Source organism: Hemitrygon akajei, chromosome 16 (genome assembly GCF_048418815.1).
Source record: "Hemitrygon akajei chromosome 16, sHemAka1.3, whole genome shotgun sequence".
NCBI classification, from domain to species: domain Eukaryota; kingdom Metazoa; phylum Chordata; class Chondrichthyes; order Myliobatiformes; family Dasyatidae; genus Hemitrygon; species Hemitrygon akajei.
In genome coordinates this window covers 37,248,130-37,269,068 of record NC_133139.1, presented here as the reverse complement: position 1 = coordinate 37,269,068, position 20,939 = coordinate 37,248,130, and the positions used below count along the sequence as shown (strand labels likewise).

The following is a 20,939-nucleotide window of genomic DNA, read 5'->3' as shown; positions in this document are numbered from 1 at the left end:
CAATGAATTCCACAGACATACCACCCTGTGGCTAAAGAAATTCCTCCTCATCTCTGTTCTTAAGGGACATCCTTCTATTATAAGGCTGTGCCCTTTCGTCCTAGACTAGTGGTTCCCAAACTTCTTTGGGTTTCCACCCCCTTGGCTCCCAGACCACATTGCCAGCAACCCCTTCTGCCCTGCTGGGCATTACATAAAACCTATTAAGAATTTTGTTTTATGATGCATAGTGAAAGAGAATAGGGACTGCAAATTCAAAGCAGTAACAAATAATTGCAAAAATTATTCAAATCTATTTAAAGCTACAAATAAAATTATTTACATACAGTAAAAATAATTTTCATCAACAATCGTAGAGCGTACCTTAGTAGCTCAACTATTCACAACTTTTCATGAATGGGATTGCTGCAGTGATATCAGCTTCTCAACATCAGGCAGAATGACACTCAGGAGTCTCAGATCCCCATGTTTAGTAATTTACAGTCTGTTTTGATGCTTTGAAAGTAGTTGGAAAACTGCACTGAAACCACACGCCACTAAATATGATGTTGGAGGTTCAATAAAGAACATCTTGACCTTTCTCCACAGTGCAGGATAGCGTTCAGAGATTTCTTGATGCTACCAAAAGTCTTGGTCTGATTTTCTTTAAACTCGGCTTCAGCTCAAAGTCATTTTGTATTAAGATCAGTTCTTCCTCTGTGCTTCCTGTTAACTTCTCATTACAAGTGTTCAGGAATGGATTTATTACTCAATCTGGAATTTGCATCGAGAAAAGATCCCAAAATCTCTCTGACACATGTGCACAGTATACTTGAAAATCATTATCTGGTATTCCCTCTTTCTCTTCCTACACTGGGAGGCTCTGAAATTGAACAAGGTCTCAACGGCCAGTGTTGCATTTAAATAGGGTTAAATGTGCAGACGACTGATTTGACTTTGGTAAGACTCGCATCATTTCCCTGCAATTGAACATTGATTTCATTAAACTTTGCAAATAATTCTGACAAATAAGCAATGTCATGCCTAATACTCCTGAGTTGATTACTGAATGAAGCAATTGAGTCTTCAAAGAATTTTATCAGTTTCAAAAAGTGCATAAAAGCATCTCAGGCCATTTCCATTTGAGAGTCATCTGACTTCTGCATGCAACAACAAGCATTCAAAGTCTTTATCGTCCTCAATACAAAGTTCTTAATGTTGTTTGGAATTGATAGCATGGACTTGATTTTATTTACTGCTGTGATAGCAGTATTTAATGATTTGTGCTGCCGGTCACTAGGTTTTTCCTGACAAGAAGTTGTCTGTGAATTACACAGTGAATGGTAAATGTGTTAGGTACAGCTTTTTTCAAGAAAGTAATAACCCCACAGTGGCGTCCTGTCATTGATGGTGCCCCATCTGTTGCAGAAGCAAGAATGTTGGTGCAGGGAATGCCCTTCTCTTTGAGAAATTGCTCAAAAATCTGAAATACTGAATCCCCTATCATATCTGTTTCCAGTCCCCTTGCAAATGACAACTCTTGAACTATACATTCATCTTTTATGAAGAGAACATAAACAAGAGGCAAAGATTTGTTGCTGGCAAATTCAGTTGTCATAAGCATGTTACGCAATGTATCTTCCACATTCTCAGACATTTCATCTATTCATCTCTGAAAATAGCTGTCACTGAGCAGAATCACTTTAGTTATTTGGTCTGGTGACTTATGCAAAACCGTATTCAGAACCTCCCTTATTGCTGGTAGAATCAGATCTTCTCCAATTGTATGGGCCTCTCCAGATTTAGCAATGAGCAATGAAATGTTGTATGAGGCATCAAACCATCACTGTTATGTTGTGAAGAGCTGGCAAACAGGTTTTGGAGTGTATTCTGTTTGAAAGTTTTCACAAAGTGAATGAAAACGAGCCAAGTTCTTGTTTGTTTTATCAGAGTGCATTCTCTTCAAATACTCAAGGAGCGCGGAAGGTTTTGCTGCCTCATTTGAGGAAACTTTTTCACACAACATTAACGCTGGCTGCTGTTGGTTGATTGATGTTGGTATGAACCCATACTTTGGATACCTCACACTCTACTGTCTACACTTTTTCATTTGCTCTGCTTCTGCCATCTTCATTATGGATTAACAACCACAGTCAATCACCTATTGTATAATCCAACCTCAAGTGCTGCGATCAGTAAAGAGGAAAGTTATGACATCATAATAGCTCAGGCAAAACCTGATTCTTTGGCTGAAGGTACATAAAGTGGGGCAGCAAAATCTCAGTTGGGTCATGGGTCAAGACTATTCAAAAGGGCGGATTCCCTAGCTCCATTGAACACCATTCCCTAATTCACAGGAATTGTGTCACTGCATCATTAGAGTATGGGAATCATATTCTACTAGTTAAACTGTACCACAACAGTGAACAGCAATAATGCCCAAAAAATGTTTTTTTTCAGTCCAAATTTCTCATGATATGCCAAGTACACATTGCTTTCAACAACTAAAATGTGTTTCAAGCAAAGTCTAAGAAAACTGGGGCTTAGCAGGAGGTTATTTGATTACCTGATTGGTTATTGAAATTCCCCATAATCATAGTAACATGGCCCATTTTACATGCCTCTTCTATCTCCCCTTGTAATTTGTACCCCACATCCTGGCTACTTTTTGGAGGCTTCTATATAACTCCCATCAGGGCCTTTTTACCCTTGCAGCTCCTCAACTTAACCCACAAGGATCTACATCTTCTGATCCTTTCTAAGAATTTGATTAAATTTTTTACCAACAGAACTACCCCACCCGCTCTGTCCACCTGCTTGTCCATACAAGGTGTATCCTTGAATGTTAAGCTCCCAGTTGTGACATTCCTTCAGCTATGACTCAGTGATGTGCACAACATCGTGCCTGCCAATTTCTAACAGTGCTACATGATCATCTACTGTTTAATGTATACTGTGTGCATCCAAATTTGACACCTTCAGTCCTGTATTCCTCGCCGTTTTCAATTTTGCCTTTATGTTACCTTGTTGAATTCTTATCTCTTTCTAAACTTTTTGTCTTATTTTTATTGTGGTGACTTTGGCATCCTCTCCTGCACTTTTACATGGTCCATACTTTTTCAAGCTGTTGACCCCACTTTATCCACCCACCATTGAGTTCAAAGCCCGCTCCACCACTCCAGTTACGTAATTTACCAGGACCCTGTTCCTGTGCGGTTCAGGTGGAGCCCGTCCCATTGAAAACAGCTCTTTCCTTCCCCCATACTGCTGTCAATGTCCCACAAACTCAAACCCACTTCTCCCACACCAGTTTTTAAACTATGCATTTAGCTCTCTGAGTCTATTAACCATATTATTAATATATCACAAACAACAAAGGTCCAGACAAAACACTACCAATCACAGACTTACAATCAGATAAGCAGCCTTTCACTGCTACCCTCTACCTCATATCGACAAATTAATTTTGGACCCTATTACCCACCTCACCTTGGACCCCATGTGTCTTAATCTTATTGGACCAGATTACCAAGCAGGTCCTTGTCAGATGTCTTTTTTAAAGTCCACGTTGACAAGGGCTACTGCCGAGCGTTCATCAGTCTTCATAATTACTGAACCTTTTGCCAGGGTTGTAGTAAAATATGGGCTCTGCAAATGGCATCAAGGGCACCTGAACCAAAGATTGAGTCTTGGTTGCAGAACCCTTCAGTGTTCTCAATCCAGTAGACACTGACTGCCTGTTTCCCTCAGTTTATCTCTCCGGCTCTTGGTTGGGGGCATGAGGACAAGTGAGGGGGACAGTATTTTTGTACCATTGATGCCCCTTAATGTGGTTGTCAGTTAGTTCCAATTAAATAGTTTATGGTTTGGGATTAATGAGTGGTATAACATCAGTTTCAGGTTTGATGATGTGGCAACTGGTAGAGTTTACCGATTTACCAAATTCATCCTGCAAGCGCTGGACTTGTTTCCGGTTGGGGAGAACACTGCCCTTTACAAAAGTATTTCATTGTATTCTCTTTGATTGGTTTCAAAAATACAGAAGTGTTTTTCTCAGAATGGTTTGGATTTTTTGTTGTCCCGTGCCATTTACAGATATTTCTGTTTAATCAGAACAACATAACTTGCAGCACTCAAAACAGGGCGGGTGGAAGCAATAGTGTTTAGTGTTACACTGATACAGACCCGGGCTCAATTCAGCTGCTGTCGGTAATGAGTTTGCAAGTTCCCCTTGCGACCGCGTGGGTTTCATCTGGATGCTCTGGTTTCCCACACTCCAAAGACACAGAGGTTAGTATGTTAACTCGTCCCATGGGTTTAATTGAGCAGCGTGGGCTGGAAGAGCCTGTTGTTGTGTTGTATCTCTAAATAAAATAAAACAGATTATCACAGCTACATGTGGAATGGTTGCACAGTCTAAGGGGTCTTCTCCGACTAGCATTGCTTAAACTTTAGCTTGTAACTCTAATTTCCTGTGAAGTGTAACCCAAAATAGATTAGGGATTAAAATGGAGGCCTTCCCTCTCAAGATTTAGCTCCAAAGCAAGACATTTAAACACTGTTTAAATGCACTTACCACTTGCAAAAATATTTTCTCTTTTTGCTTTATTTTAATGCAATTCTGACATCATTTTGATCATCCAAAACCATAATTTGGCTCCCTATGCTGCATTAATGAACAAAGCATTGTTCCCCCAACCCCCGGTGGATTCATTCCTGCCATTCCACAGCTGAGGACAGTTTGAAGTCTTTTAATAAAACAGTAGCTCTTTGGTGAATTCTGCACTCATCAAATGTTGGTGCTGGAAAAAAAGCTGCATTTACACATAAAACACCATCATATCAGATTAGAAAGCTCCCTCAACACCACTCCAACAACCTACTTCAGCACCCAACTCAGAGCAGCACCATCAACCACAGGTTGCAGCAGCTTCCAATTTTCCACATCAGCTACACTGTAAACTCCTGGACTATTTACTGTCAAATTGGGAGAAATTTTATGATTTAGCTCACAGCTATAAAGCATTGTATTGGCATCTTTGGACAGTGAGGCCTCATTAAGATTTTGGCATTGGGCAACTAGTGTTTAATATTTAGTCCTTGCTGGAAGCCAAACTTGGCTGCAGTGCTTGTCAAGCACTTCGGTGAGTGACGGCATCATTCAACTTTTGAACAATGCAATTCTTGTTCAGGAAACCTGTGTCCCTATTAAATGTGTCACCAGTATTAGGAATTGCTTGAAGCACCTGTAATCCTCTTTAGCAGAATTATAGGTGAAATTACACTAACAATTCGACGGATTGAGCATAGGTTTCTGCACAGAGTGATTAGGTGAAAGGAATATGAATTCTTAAAAGAAATGGAAGATCACAGCTCAATTTGGTTTAAGAAACAGAGCCACGTGGAGCAATTAACTTAGCACAGATACAGAATTAAGCTTCTCTGCTGTGTTTATGCTGAGGCTGTCTGCAGTCCCTGCTGTACAAGTGAGAAATGGTGCTAGTAACAGGATCAATTTGACTAAATTCAGCATCAACACACATCAGACCTGTGACCTTCCTCGGCATGATCCAAGATCTCACTCTGGAGCACATTTTGGATTCACACGTCAATTTAAAATGCTGAGATTTGTGATGACAGGGAAGAGCACACAGTGAAAAGGAAAAAGTGAACAGCAGCACCTAGCATCTGTGACTCTGGTTCAAGTGCCTTGCTCCTGCAGGGACCAGCCACACTGTTCTGGCTCTTGCTAGGATCATGTTCAATTCATCAGCTCCTGCCTGGCCCAGAGCCAAGCCTGGCTCAGGCATTCACTGGACCTCGGACTAAGGCCTCAGTTCCTCCAAGACCCAGGCACACTTCCCCAGCTTCAATAGAGTACCAAATCCTGTGGGACAAAGATCCAAAAAGTCTGGTTCCTGATAGACCCCACCCTGATGTACTGCATTCACCCTATCAGCTTGCTCTTTTTGTTTCCTACTTCAGCACTCCCCCTACACCCTGCCAACCAACTTCTCTGAGAACTTGGGTCATTATTTCTAGATCTGATGAAGGCTCACCAAACTGGAATATTGAGAGGAGCATTGCTCCAATGTGGGTGGTGCATTTGTGAGGAATCACCTCCTGCCTCCACTGTTGCATGTGCCATCAAGCACTGCATTCTTGCACTTCACTGTGAAAGATGGCAGTTGTCTGCACACCTGGGCACCTGCTCTGCCACCATCTCCAGAACATTTTTTCAGACCTGGCTCCTCAGCATTGTGCCAAGTATGATGGCAAAACAAGCAATGGATCCAATTGTTTATTTTGGCTCAATAACATTCAGTAGAACGATAATTTTAGCAAAGTTTTCTGCTGATCTTTGTTTATCAGATCATAAGATTCAGAAGCAGAAGTAGGCCATTCGGCCCATCAAGTCTGCTCCACCATTCAAAACTGGGCTGACCCAATTCATCCAATCACTCCCGCTCACCTGCTTTCTCCCCATACTCTTTGATGCTCTGGCTAATCAAGAACCTATTCTTCTCTGCCTTAAATACACCCAATGAGTTGGCCTCCACAGCCGCTCATGGCAACAAATTCCACAGATTTACCACCCTCTGACTAAAGAAATTTCTCTGCATCTCTGTTCTAAATTGACGTCCTTCAATCCTGAAGTTGTACCCTCTTATCCTAGACTCCCCTATCATGGGAAATAATCTTGCCATATCTAATCTGTTCAGGCCTCTTAACATTCAGAATGTTTCTACAAGAATCCCCCTCATTCTCCTCAACTCCAGGGAATACAGCCCAAGAGCTGCCAGACATTCCTCATACCGTAACCCTTTCACTCCTGGAATCATTCTTGTGAACCTTCTCTGATCCCTTTCCAAAGTCACTATATCCTTTCTAAAATAAGGAGCCCAAAACTGCACACAATACTCCAAGTGTGGTCTCACAAGTGCCTTATAGAGCCTCAACATCATCACATCCCTGCACTTATATTCTATACCTCTAGAAATGAATGCCAACATTGCATTCATCTTCTTCACCACCAACTCAACCTTAGGGTATCTTGCACAAGGACTCCCAAGTCCCTTTGCATCTCTGCATTTTGAATTCTCTCCCCATCTAAATAATAGTCTGCCTGTTTATTTCTTCCAGCAAAGTGCATGACGATACTCTTTCCAACATTGTACTACATTTGCCACTTCTTTGTCCATTCCCCTAAACTATCTAAGTCTCTCTGCAGGCTCTCCATTTCCTCAACACTACCCGCTCCTCCACCTGTCTTTGTATCATCTGCAAATTTAGCCACAAATCCATTAATCCCATAGCCCAAATCATTGACATACATCATAAAAAGCCGTGGTCCCAACACTAACCCCTGTGGAACTCCACTTGTAATTGGCAGCCAGCCAGAATAGGATCCCTTTATTCCCATTCTCTGTTTTCTGCCGATCAGTTAATGCTCCACCCACGCTAGTAACTTCCCTGTAATTCCATAGGCTCTTATCTTGCTAAGCAGCCTTATGTGCGGCACCCTGTCAAAATCCTTCTGAAAATCCAAGTACACCACATCTACTGCATTTCCTTTGTCTACCCTGCTTGTAATTTCCTCAAAAAATTGCTGTATGTTAGTTAGCCAGGATTTTCCTTTCAGGAAACCATGCTGGCTTTGGCCTATCTTGTCATGTGCCTCCAGGTACTCCGTAATCTCATCCCTAACAATCGATTCCAACAACTTCCCAACCACTGATGTTAGGCTAACAGGTCTATAGTTTCCTATCTGCTGCCTCCCACCCTCCTTAAATAGCGGAGTAATTTTTGCAATTTTCCAGTCATCCGGTACAATGCCAGGATCTATCGATTCTTGAAAGATCATTGTTAATGCCTCCACAATCTCTCTAGCTACTTCCTTCAGATCCCAAGGGTGCATTCCATCAGGTCCAGGAGATTTATCTACCCTCAGACCATTAAGCTTCCTGAGCACCTTCTCAGTCTTAATTTTCACTGAACAAACTTCACTTCCCTGACATTCTTGAATGTCTGGTATACTGCAGATGTTTTTCACTGTGAAGACAGATGCAAAATACAAATTCAGTTCCTTTGCCATCTCTGCATCTCTCATTACAATATCCCCAGCATAATTTTCTATTGGTCCTTTATCTACCCTAAACTCTCTTTTACCCTTTGTATACTTAAAAAAGCTTTTAGTATCTTCTTTGATATCAGTCGCCAGCTTCCTTTCATAATTCACCTTTTCCTTCTTAATGACCTTCTTAGTTTCCTTCTGCAAGTTTTTAGAAGCTTCCCAATCCTCTATCTTCCCACTAACTTTGGCTTCCTTGTATGTCCTCTCTTTTGCTTTTACTTTGGCTCTGACTTCACTTGTCAGCCATGGTAATGTCCTTCTTCCATTCAAAAATGTATTTTTATTTGGAATATATCTGTCTTGCACTTCCCTCATTTTTCACAGAAACTCCAGCCATTGCTGTTTTCTTGTCCTTCCTGCTAGTGTCCCTTTCCAGTCAACTTCGGCCAGTTCCCCTCTCATGCCATTGTAATTTCCTATATTCCACTGAAATACCGACACATTGGAATTGAGTTTCTCCTTCTCAAATTTCAAAGTGAACTCGATCATATTGTGATCACTGTTCTCTAAGGGTTCCTTAACCTTAAATTCTCTTATCACCCCCAGATCATTGCACAACACCCAATCCAGCTCAGCCAATACCCTAGAGGGCTCAACCACAAGCTGTTCTAAAAAGCCGTCCATAGACATTCTACAAATTCTCTCTTTTAAGGTTCAGTACTAGCCTGGTTTTCCCAATCTACTTTCATGTTAAAATCCCCTACGATTATCATGACATTGCCTTTCTGACATGCCTTTTCTATCTCCTACTGTAATTTGTAATCCACTTCCAGGCTGCTGTTTGGAGGCCTGTATACAACTGCCATTAGGGTCCTTTTACCCTTGCCATTTCTTAACTCAACCCATAGAGACTCTATACTATGTCATCCCTTTCTAATGATTTAATATTATTTGTTATACACAGGGCCACACCACCCTCTCTGCCTACTAACCTACCTTTCTGATACACCTTATTCCAGTGAATTTTTATGTTTTAACTAAATGACAAGAGAGTAACTTGGAAGTAATTAAATTTTAATTATTTAACGTCATTAAAATTCTAAGTGCATTTCAAAGTACACTTATTATCAAAGAATGGATAAATTATACAATCTTCAGATTTGTCTGCTTACAGGCAGCCGCAAAGCAAGAAACCCGGAAGAACCCAATTAAGAAAAAATAAAGACCAACCCCCAATGGGCACAGAGAAAGAGGAAAATAAAACACAAATCATGCAGACAATATAAGTGAGCAACACCAACAGCATTCCAACCCAAACTGAGTCCGTAAATCCCAATCTCTGGAGAAACCTGGAGTAGATCCAAATTAACAATTTTAACCAAAGCGTTAGAAGGCCATTGACTGCCAAGAGATGCAAAGAATTCTTTGCTCAAATTGTGTTAAATTTCTGGAATTTTCTGCCCCTAGGGAACCACTGGAGGCATCAAAAGAAATAGTTTTTGAAAGATCATGGAGTTATAGGCTACAAGATATCAGCTTAGAAGAGGAATTGAAGCTTGAGGCAGATTAGCAGTCATTGTATTGAATGATAGGACCAAGCTTGAAGGACTGAATGGCTGACCCCTTTCCTATTTTCTGGCACATGTAAAACCATCTGAATGGTGCAAGGGACAGAGGCTCAAGTCCCATCATCTGTTGGCCTGACAACACTCATAGTGTTTCAGGAGGACCTTGGATCAGAGCCCTTTCCAGCCTGCTGCAGCAGTTAAGCAGGGCCATGGAATTAGCATGAAAAGCAAGTGTGGGTGGTAGGTTGGATCAAAAATAGTCTAGCACATTGTGTTACCTTCTGAATAGATGCTACCTGCCTTATAGAGCATTATGTATACTGCCCTCGAGCACAATGTTGAGCATTATATATATTGCCCTCGGAACATGGACAGGCACATGGATAGGAATGGTTTAGATGGATATGGACCAAATAAGGACAAATGGGACTAGCTTAGATAGGCATTTTGGTTGGAATTGGCCATTCAGTGCCATATGACTATGCATTTAAATCTCTCTGGATATAAACAGAAATGCAATGGTAATCGTAATGCCAACGATCAGAATTCCATTACAACTATTTTGCTCTGTGCCTCATTGAATGAGAAATATCACATCCATTCTGGATGTAGCCATGTACGTATTGTATTTGCACAGAGTACATTCTATATAAAGAGAATGTCGAATGGCAGTTGATCTATTTATCTCTGATAAGGACAATTTCTCTCAACAATATTGTGAAATGTGGCCAAATTCAGACTGAGTACTGTTCAACCTGCCACTAGTCTGTCAAGGAGTGTACAATCTCTCTCCAGGGATATAGCAGTCTTATTCAAAAAAAATGTAACTTCTCTTGAAAAGATATGGCCAGTCAAGAGCTTTCTTCTATGTGAAACTTTACCCCAGGCTCAGACCTGTAAGCCATTGACTTCTGAAACCTAATTCTTGTATCATTAACTGATTACTTCTGCCTTTGCTCTATTTTCTCTCCTGTTCCTTTTTTAACCTTCTCTGAGCTTTTGTTGTTCAATTAAAGAGTTTTTCAATTTGCTCTTCAATTCAATTCAGTCACAAGCTTGCAGAGCACTTTATAGATTACAGAATGAAAACGAGTTAAATTGTTTGGTACCTTTTGTAACTTTTAGCAAAAAAGCTTAGAAATATTGCTTTGAATTTTGAAATTAAAATAGCATAAATATTAGACCTATTAATGAGATTTTCAGATATTATATCTAGAGAATGTTATTTAGCTGGGAATATTTTCACTCAATACTGTTTACTGACAAGTTTCCTGATAAGACTTCTTCTGTTTCCCAGAATATACAGTGAAGTCAGTGCTTCATGTCTTCACTGGTATCATGTTAAGGAACCCTCTCACATTCCAGCCATTAACAACGTATCTTCTTTCCTTCTTTATTAAGGGCACAAAGCCGAAGGTCCCTAGATGCCTAGTGGGTAAAGGCATCAGCTGATACATGAAAAACCCACAGAGACCAGAAAACCCCACATTAAATCTGTTGTTTATGAAGAAATTATGCCCTCTTAAAGTTAGTTAAATATAGTCAGTGGTGCTCTATAGATGGCCTCACATACCCAATTCCCTACAACACCTCAAAATGGTAAGTGAGGAGAGTGGAGGGAGAAGTTAATTCTCCAGGAACCTTGCTCCTGAATGCCATCCTGGGGAAATGCAGCAACAAGCACTAGGAATTATCAGGGTCAGATTCCATTCCAGTATCTTTCCAGAATTGAACAATCACACATCACTTATTTTCCGAACAAAAAGCTGACACTTGGGAGGAATTTCTGACATGGTTTTAGAAATGTATTTATTGGTTCAATAGCAAGCTAGCGATAGTTGCAATTCTTTTTTCTTGAGATGGAACTGCAAGTTGTGAGAGCTTGCAGATCATCCTGACTCAGCACTTCAATAGAAGCCACCAGGCTGTACCACAGTCTAACTATTAGGCCTTGTGTGGTGGAAATGGAACACTCAGGAACAGGATGCCACCAGCTATCTCTGAAGTGAAGGGGTTCATGACTTTGTAAAGGAATTAAGGCTTCAAACTTTATTGCTTTCTTTTGATATTCAAACTGTCAAAATATTGCAGCACATAATTCAATGGAAGAACAACAGAAATATTTTCCGTTTTGTTCCAGGTGGACATTCCTCAGTTCCCAGGTGGAAGAGGAGCACTGAGGTGTTAAATTTGTATACACACTGCCTCTTTAGAATTTCAGGAGCTTCCCCAGATTAGTATTTTGGGGTGCGTGTATGCTGTTAGCACAGCCCCAACACAAATAACCACATTTGGTTACTAGGAGCAGTTGATTTACTTTCTCCTCTCGCCGTTCACTAGGTGCCCTGAAGAAAGACTATACCATGCTAGGTCAAAGTTAAACTGAAGATACCACAAGGCAAAAAAAAAACTGCTGATGCTGTAAATCTTAAATAAAACTGAAAACAGTTAGCAGGTTAGGCAACATCCATAGAAAGAGAAACAGTGTCAACATTTCAGGTCGAACACCAATCACTGGAATGTTTGTCCAAATGTTAATGGCAAAAAGAAGTCATTGATCTGAAATTTACCCTGTTCCTCTTTTTACAGAGGATTCCTGATTGACTGAATGCTTCCAGCATTGTCAAGTTTTATTTCAGATAAAAACCATTTGTAACATTCTCCCAGGTAGGCCAACTTCCAGTAACCATAAAACTTCATTGCCAGCAAATGGATGTACAACCACCAAGCCTAATGTACCTCACATGATTAGTCTGGGCCAGATAGATTGTGGGCATTTTTCCTCTCCCAGATACAGTCTAGCATTTAACAGGAACCTATTGAGGAAATCTACAGTAAAGCAAAAATTGCTGTAAACATTCAGCAACTCAGGCCGGATCTGTGAGAAAAGAAAGAAAGCCAATATTTCAGGTAGCATTGGAGGAAAGCTCTTCATGTAATGGCTTAAAAGAGTAATCACCATTCCTGTTATGATCACTCCAGCGACTTCAACTTGCAAATGGATTTGCAAAACTATTAACTTTCTACCTGCGTGCTTCATTGAACCAGTGAAGGAACATCAAAATATTATCATAACAATCACACTTTCTAACAAATATCTGAAGAGTGGCATACTTAGACTGATTCACCATTTTATCTGATATTGTAAGGAGGCAAGCAAGCTAATTATGAATGCTCGAGTCCAGGAAAGCTTCCGGAAACCAGGTACCAACTGCACGGCAGACCCACAATCATAAAGCAAAGCTACTTGTCCTGTATGTCCAACAAGGGGGAACAAGTTTGTAGTCTATTCATCCATCTTAATATTTTATATCCAACATTGCTGTTCAACGTAAAATTCTACTCAACTAGTTCCGCTAATTTAGTAGTGTGACACAGGAAGGTCCAAATTTAATCTCAATATAACTGTTATCTTAGCCTAACAGCCAGTGTGTCTGTGTTTTGCGTTGCAAATGAGAAAAAAAAACTGCACAGACCCACTCCTGCTTGGAACTATAAATGAGAATAAGATTACCGACAGCCGTGATAAAATAATCTGCTCTTGCATATAAACAATGGCAATTTGCTTGAAAATGAAAGTCAGAAACTACTCCTGCTTCCCTTTATTAACATTTCAACATCTGCAGATGGAAGAGAGTGCTGGGAAAAATCGAGTACTTACAAAAACTAATCCAAAGCCCACTACTTAACACTGTGTAGTTACCACCTGTTTAATGATGATGTGGCGTTGTGATGTATCAAATAAAAAACCTTCATGAATTTTGTTTGCTAATTTAGGAAAGACATGAAAATGGTACTTGTCTACATTTTATTGCTTGAATAACAAAAGGTCTCAAATTGACAAAATATAAAGGATTTTAATGTAATCGTGGTTTTCTAATTAAGCAACATTCCTAATTAGGTAATACAAGAAAGCAATTGGACTTTTAAATATTGCATGAGAGGAATACCATTAAAATAAATAAGAGGTATTATAACCACCACTAAACTCTGCATTTTATGAAATAAGTAATTATTTTTCCCTATAATGGCTGTCCGAGAATGAAATGCTCGTCCTTTACTGTATGTGGCTTGATCCTCTGCTCTAACCCTTATTCACATTCCTGTTACACAACAAGCAGGCAGGAAGACCCTCCCCTGCACCCCTCCCAATTCATTCACACCCTCCTGCTACTGTCCAGTATTGGTAGCATTGGAAGGAAAAAGTCAACCAGTAGAATTAGGCTTTGACTAAGCTATAATGACTTCATAAAGTTTGCTAAGCTTCCCAAGTCCATGCTATTTTCTCTCATTCAGCTGCTTAGTCCTCCTTCCCATCATAGATTAAGTCACACAGAACTTGGTAAATAAAAGAGGTGAAGCTCCCTCTGCTGAGAGTTTAAAATTTCTCCAAGGATTTCCAACAACAGGAGAGCAGCATTTTACCGTCTCCCCCACTACAGAAACACAGGACTATTGAAATAAAACAGACCAAACTTAATGCACGCTGACAGAAATATTCATCTCATCGGGCAGGTGCCTGAACCCGAGATATCTAAGCCAGTCCCCATGGAATTCTTTTGAAACTCACTGACATTCTCCCCTTTGATTCATTACCCGCTCAAAATATTTTGAAAAGGGGAATTCTTCTTTGTGATCTCACACTAATATCTTGCAATCAAAAGCCCTCCAGTTTCAACCTTGGAAATAAACTCCAGCAAAACGCAGAATGTGCCTTTCCATTTCATGGATGTTTCATACAGATCAGCTGAGCACAAGCTGCAGTGATGTGCAAGCTATTTCAAATTGCATTCATATGTTACAATAACATTAAAATGAAAAATACGCAGTCAAGTAGTCAGGAATGTAGAGTTATACATAATTTATTTGGGATTGATGGGATATGGATCCTTGTGCAATTTCCTGTGACTTCCTTGTTAAATCTACACCAGAGCAAATGTTCCCTCTACTGAGAAAATTTAGTATCAGTTATCCAAGCATTTGACAGACATTCACCCAATCTCATCGATTAAACACAATTCAAGATTATTGTTATTTTGATGCACAGTTAAAACTTATCAATTGTTATCAATGCACATAGAAAGGACTCTTTCTGGATGCACAATGGCTTTGTCTCACAACTGCTCTGCATGTGACCCAAAAAAAACTTCAGAGTTGTGGACACAGCTTAGAACATGGGAACCAGCCAGCCATCTATGGACACTCTCCATACTCCTCGCTGACTCATTAAAGAAGCCAGTGTAATCAAAGATCCCACCCACCCAAGACAGTCTCTCTCCTCCTGTCTCAACAAGCAGAAGATAAAAAATGCTGAAAGCATGTACCATTATGTGCAAGGACATTTTCTATCCCAATAGACGCTTTTCCTCACAATCTTTTTCTTATATTCTTAATCTTTATCATTTAGCTGCACTGCACTTTTTCAATAACACTTACACTTCATTCTGCATCGTTTCTATTTTACCTTATTCTAGCTCAATGCATCATGTAATGATTTGATCAGAATGAACAATATGCAAGACAACACACACAAAATGCTGCAGGAACCCAGCAAACCAGGCAGTATCTATGTAGGGGAATTATCTGTCAATGTTTTGGGCAGAGACCCCTCATTAGAACTGGAAAGGAAGCCAGAAGAAGGCGGCAAGGGAAAGGGCAGGAGTATAAGCTGGTCACCGATAGAAGAGATCAAGAGAGACAGGTGGTTGGTGGGGGTGGGGGAGCAGATGAATGAGAAGATGGGAGGCCTTTAGAGGAAGAGGTAAAAGATTGAAAAAGGAATCTAATAGGAGAGAAGAGTGGGCAATGGAAGAAAGGGAAGAAGGAGGGGAACAGAGTGAGGTAACGAGTAGGTGGAAAGACGGTAACCAGAAAGGGGAATGGAAAAATAGGAGGGAGACTGAAGAAATTACTGGAGGCTAGAAAAAAATCTATGCTCGTGTCTTCAGGTTGGAGGTAGAATATGAGGTGCTGGGATGGAGATCAGTGGAGAAGGTTGAGTGAACAAGTGAGTCACATAGAGAGTAATCCCTATGGAAAGTGGAGGGCTTGGAGGAGGGGGAAGATGTGCTTAGTGATAGTATCCTTTTGGAGATGGTGGCACAATTGGAGAATATGTGCTGAATATGGAGGCTTATGGTGTCATAGTTAAGGACAAGCGGAACCCCATCTCTTCGAGCTGTAGCTTGGAAAATGTGACAATAATAAACCAATATCAATGCCAAAGTAATTTCTTTAAGAATTAATTTATGAAGAAATTTCTTGCCCCTCTTCTAGAAGAGACTGGCATCCTATGTTTAAAACCCTCAAAACTGAACTCTTTATATCAAAACACACAATACTGCGGTGCTGAAATAGAACACATTATTATATCTCAAATGAATTCTAAAATATCTCAATTATAAGCATAACTTAGAGTTTCATCAAGACTGTGCTACTTGTTCAGAGGGAGCTACAAAGCCATAGGCTCATTTTGGCCTAGCACTTTTCTTCCATCTGCCTCTATACAGTAGCCTTTAAGCTGAAAGTATGGGCAATTTTGCTAGTTGATGTCACCTGAGGGGAAGTAGAGTCGTACAGGCCTGGATATCTCCATCTGGAATCATGGACCTGTTCTGCGCTAGCTGCTCTCACGCAGAGCGATACTTGTGTTTCCCCTAGCAACAGAGAAATACTTACAGGCTTCTCACTGCTGATGACTACCTTTTAAACTACTAATTGTTCCCTGGGCTTTCTGCCCATCAGCTGCTATAATGACATCAGAAGATGGGTCAAATGTTTCTGTTAATCTACACTGCAGTTAGATTGGAAGTCTGAGAAGAAACCAAAAGCGCATCCCAGCCTTGTCAGCTTAGCTCATTTCTGAAGAATGCTTGCATGGAACGGAATACAATTAGTGGGAGAGGAGACTAATGAAGCAGCAAATTATCATCATCACTATACTTTGGTAAAGATATAATCTAAACTAAAATTTGTGAGAATGTCAACTGCATTCAGTACAAACAGTAAATAGAATGCCCAGATATAACATTGGCTGTTTCATTTCGCAAGTTCCAGTCTGCCCCATCCTCTTAAAATGTGGACTCTGTGGTATATTTCCACAGCAGATCTGACCCACATGCATGCACTTGAAGTAATAGTCATAGAACAATACAGCACAGATAAAGATCCCTGGTCCCAACTAGTCCATGCCAACCGTGGTGTCTACCCAGCTGGTTCCAATTTTCTGCATTCAAAGCACATCCCTCTAAGATTTGCCCCTTCATGTACCTATCCATATGCTTCTTATCTAATACTATTGTACCTGCCACAAGCACTTCTGCTGGCAGTCTGATGCATAATTGATAATGTTAGCAGGCGATGTGAAAAAAAGAATGCAAACCACTTAGCTATTTTTGTTAAATCCATCTTGCTCAGTGATGACCAGAATCAAACTGTAAGGCCCAACTACTTACAGAGTCTTCAGATGGTACTTTTATGACTTTGGGTCTAATGTGTATTTCGCACATTCACTAAAACACTCGTGAAAGTATACGTCATTCTTAGAATGAAGAATGGTGTGGCATGGTAATGTGGTGGTTAGCACAATGCTTTACAGTCCTAGCAACCTGGGTTCAATTCCTATTGCTGCCTGTAAGGAGTTTGTACTTTCTCCCTGTGGCTGCGTAGGTATCCTCTGGGTGCTCCAGTTTCCTCTCACAGTCCAAAGGTACACCAATTGGTAGGTTAATTGTCCTGTGATTAGGCTAGGATTAAATTGGCGGATTGTTGAGCAGTGTGGCTCAAAGACCCAGAAAGCCTACTCTGCCCTGCATCACAATAAATAAATAAATAGTAAGTGTAGTATTTACAGAAAACATACAACAAACAGGTCACTCAATCCAATCAATCAAACCTCCTCCTATCATTCCCCATCCACTCCATTCCCACCTCTGCTTATGTAATGACATATTTGCCTTAATCATGATCTTCTAAATGTCTCCTAGACTACTTGTATCGATGGCTTCTGGTTCTCCTATTTGCTACAAATGAAAAATCTCCACATTAGAAAACCTTTAAGAACTCTGCTTCATCACACCTAAGAGAAAGGAGGGACCCAGCCCCTTCGTCCTTTCCTGACAGGCATACCTCAGCAGATCCAGTATTATTTTCATTTCTGAACTCACTCTGGTGCATCCTCCCTCTTCGTAATATGGCAGTCTGAAATCTAAAGGAGTGTTTTACCTTGCCATGACTCAATATAGGTTTAAGTACATTAATTTTATGCCTGGGAAAATAACCCTGAGGTTCTTGGTTTGCATTATGGCCTTATTAGCTTGCAGAACATCTTTCAGTGTTTTATTCCAGCAACACCCACACCCTGTAAAATGAGAGTAATTATTTCATTATGCCCTTGAAAAGGAGATGTAGAGCTGACACAGCCTCCTTGGTAAACTGGAGCTGTTGAGGGAAGGTCCAGGATTTCAACCCAACTGCAATGGTGACAGAGACTTGGAAGAGAATTTGCAATCTGCAGCACTTTCATAAGCAGGTCTCCCTTTCCCTTCCTGGGAGTTTGAGCTTGGAAGGTTCAGGATATACTGCAAAAAGTTCTTTCCATGTTGCTGCCGTGCATCGCATTGCAGATAATGAACACAAGCAGCTGACTTGTGTAAGGAGTGAAGTTTTAAGATGCTGTTAGAACTACCAGTCAAGAGGGCTGCTCAGTCCTGGACAGGGCTGAGTTTAATTGGAGCTTCACACATCCAGGGAAGTGATCATTTACACTCCTGGTAATTGCTTTGCAAATAGTAAGAAGAGTCTGGGAAATCTAGAGGTGGTCATTCACTATGGAGCTTCCTATTTTTATAGCAGATCTAGTTGTCCCTATTAAGTATTTTTTTAAACATCCTGGCTATTTGGTGATACAACTGTCCAAAGACATCTGGACAGTCACCCCTACACTGGAGTAAGTTCTTGTCTGATACTTGTGTAGCTCACATTACTTGCCACTTACCAACCTATATCTCAATGTTACCCAGGTTCAGCTCAAAGGTTGGAATGAAATGCTTAATTTTGAGAGAAACTGAATGGACTTGAACAATGCAATTATCAGCAAATACTTCCACTTCTGACATTGTAGTGGACAACAGCGAGTGAAAATGGTTCACTGTAGATTACTACCCAATACAGCAACAAACAATCTGCTGAAGAAACTCAGCAGGTCGAGATGCATCAGTGATGCCAATGGCCAAACTGATTCTCCTCCATCACACAGAACCATTTTCCTTTGTCTAGGGTAATTCTCTTGCTGAGAGAGGTTTGCTCTAAATTCCCTTTCAGTTCATTTTTTGTCAGGGGTCTTTAGTACCTCGTGGCTAAGGGTAGTTTGTTATTCTCCCTCTAGATTTCAGCTCTTCAATATTTGGGCCAAGGTAATAAAGCTTTTTAAAAAAAAATGAGGTCTGGAGTCTGATGGCGCTGAAGATAGCAAAACTAAACTTGAGAGAATAGTTTACTGGAGATGGATAATGACTGATTACATTATTGACTCCACTTCGCTGATTAAGAATAAATTAATGAAGCAATGGTTAGCCAAACTACCGGTACATTTGCCCCGCTTTTAGTGGGAAAGCACACCTAAGCAGTTACCTATTGTATCAATGTGGCTAATGTTGCAGTTGTACTGGAATTGTCTGACCAGGGACAGGTTACTATGGAATATAAATGCTATTTGCGGCAGCCATGTTGTTACGGCCTAAACCCTTTACTATATCCAGGGCACCATGTCTGTAATATTCACCTTGGATTTTTTATATACCTGTATCTTTTGTTTATCTACTGTTTGTTTTCCCACACGAATCCAACCATAGAATAGCTAACATTTCCCATGTTAAAATTCTTTTATCAATTTTTCCTTACTCAGCATGTTTACTAAAACCTTCCTGCAATTGATTCCACCTTCCAATCTGAACATTGCCCCAACTTTCAAACTCACAGCCAGTTAACATATCTTACTGCTTCTTATTCCCCGACATTGCAATTTATTCATTAAAATATTTTCAATGCTTCACTGAAGCCCTTTTGGAAGTCCAGATATATTGCCTACTATTACATTTCCTATGTCAATTCTGTTATCTCTACAAGTTGCCCAATCTAATACTCAAGAGGTAATTCTACAGTAGGACATTATTTAATAATGGCACTTACATGGAGTGTGAGCTGCAATATTTGTTTGATTTCCTGCCAGTGATTTCAATTCTTAAGTCAAACACAATTAATTCATGATTTCCTGACCTATGCTTATTAATTTTGAGAGTGGGTTTCAATCCAATACAATTATTTGAAATACTTTATCTGAAAATATACAGTAAAATAAGCTTGAACAATGAACATCAACTTCGCAATAAACATGATGTAAATGTAAAATTGATAATGGTTTTGCAAGAAAATACAACTCTATTCAAAAGAATACAGATGGGTAAAAGTGCTATACTATTGAGATAAGGGGAGAGTAAAAGGCACTTTATGCTTTTTGTAAATTCCCTACAGGTCCTTCCTGTGTTGTTAGGGTTCAGTCCCTACAAACTGCTTGTATCCTGGATAGATTGCAGGTCAGTTATGCTAAGTGCGAACTGAGTTCCCACCCAGCATAAGGTGCACGCAATCCGGCAGCAGCCAGCAGATTCATTCTATCAGTCTCACAAAGGCTGGTTCGTATGCATGGGCTGCACTTTTTGTATCCGTAAACTGGGGAGGACCTGTATTGTGCATTTTTCTCTCCTAGTCACAGCAAGTGTACACATTAAGAAGCTCCACAGTTGTTGCACACTCCATCATCCTCAGTACCTTCCAACCTATTAAAATAAATGGATGGACAATTAGTGGCTATAACAGTGATAGAAACATAGAAAATAGGTGCAGGAGTAGGCCTTTCGGCCCTTCGAGCCTGCACCGCCATTCAGTATGATCATGGCTGATCATCCAACTCAGAACCCTGTACCTGCTTTCTCTCCATGCCCCCTGATCCCTTTAGCCACAAGGGCCATATCTAACTTCCTCTTAAATATAGCCAATGAACCGGCCTCAACTGTTTCCTGTGGCAGAGAATTCCACAAATTCACCACTCTCTGTATGAAGAAGTTTTTCCTCATCTCAGTCCTAAAAGGCTTCCCCTTTACCCTTAAACTGTGACCCCTTTTTCTGGACTTCCCCAACATCGGAAACAATCTTCCTGCATCTAGCCTGTCCAACCCCTTTAGAATTTTATACGTTTCAATAAGATCCCCCCTCAATCTTCTAAATTCCAACGAGTATAAGCCTAGTCGATCCAGTCTTTC

The 20,939-nt window shown here is 40.4% G+C and overlaps 1 protein-coding gene across 7 annotated transcripts in view; it reads right to left on the bottom strand.

Moving 5' to 3' along the window:
* The window catches only part of sema6bb (sema domain, transmembrane domain (TM), and cytoplasmic domain, (semaphorin) 6Bb), a 533,030-nt gene that overhangs the window by 414,146 nt on the left and 97,945 nt on the right, over positions 1-20,939 (bottom strand). The window contains exon 1 of one of the 7 annotated variants that reach the window (XM_073068718.1): positions 364-451. The exons of the other annotated variants lie outside the window; for them this stretch is intronic. The gene's annotated coding sequence lies outside the window, so the exon portion shown is untranslated. Of the gene's footprint in view, positions 1-363; positions 452-20,939 lie in introns of those variants that run through there. 7 annotated transcript variants of the gene reach the window in all.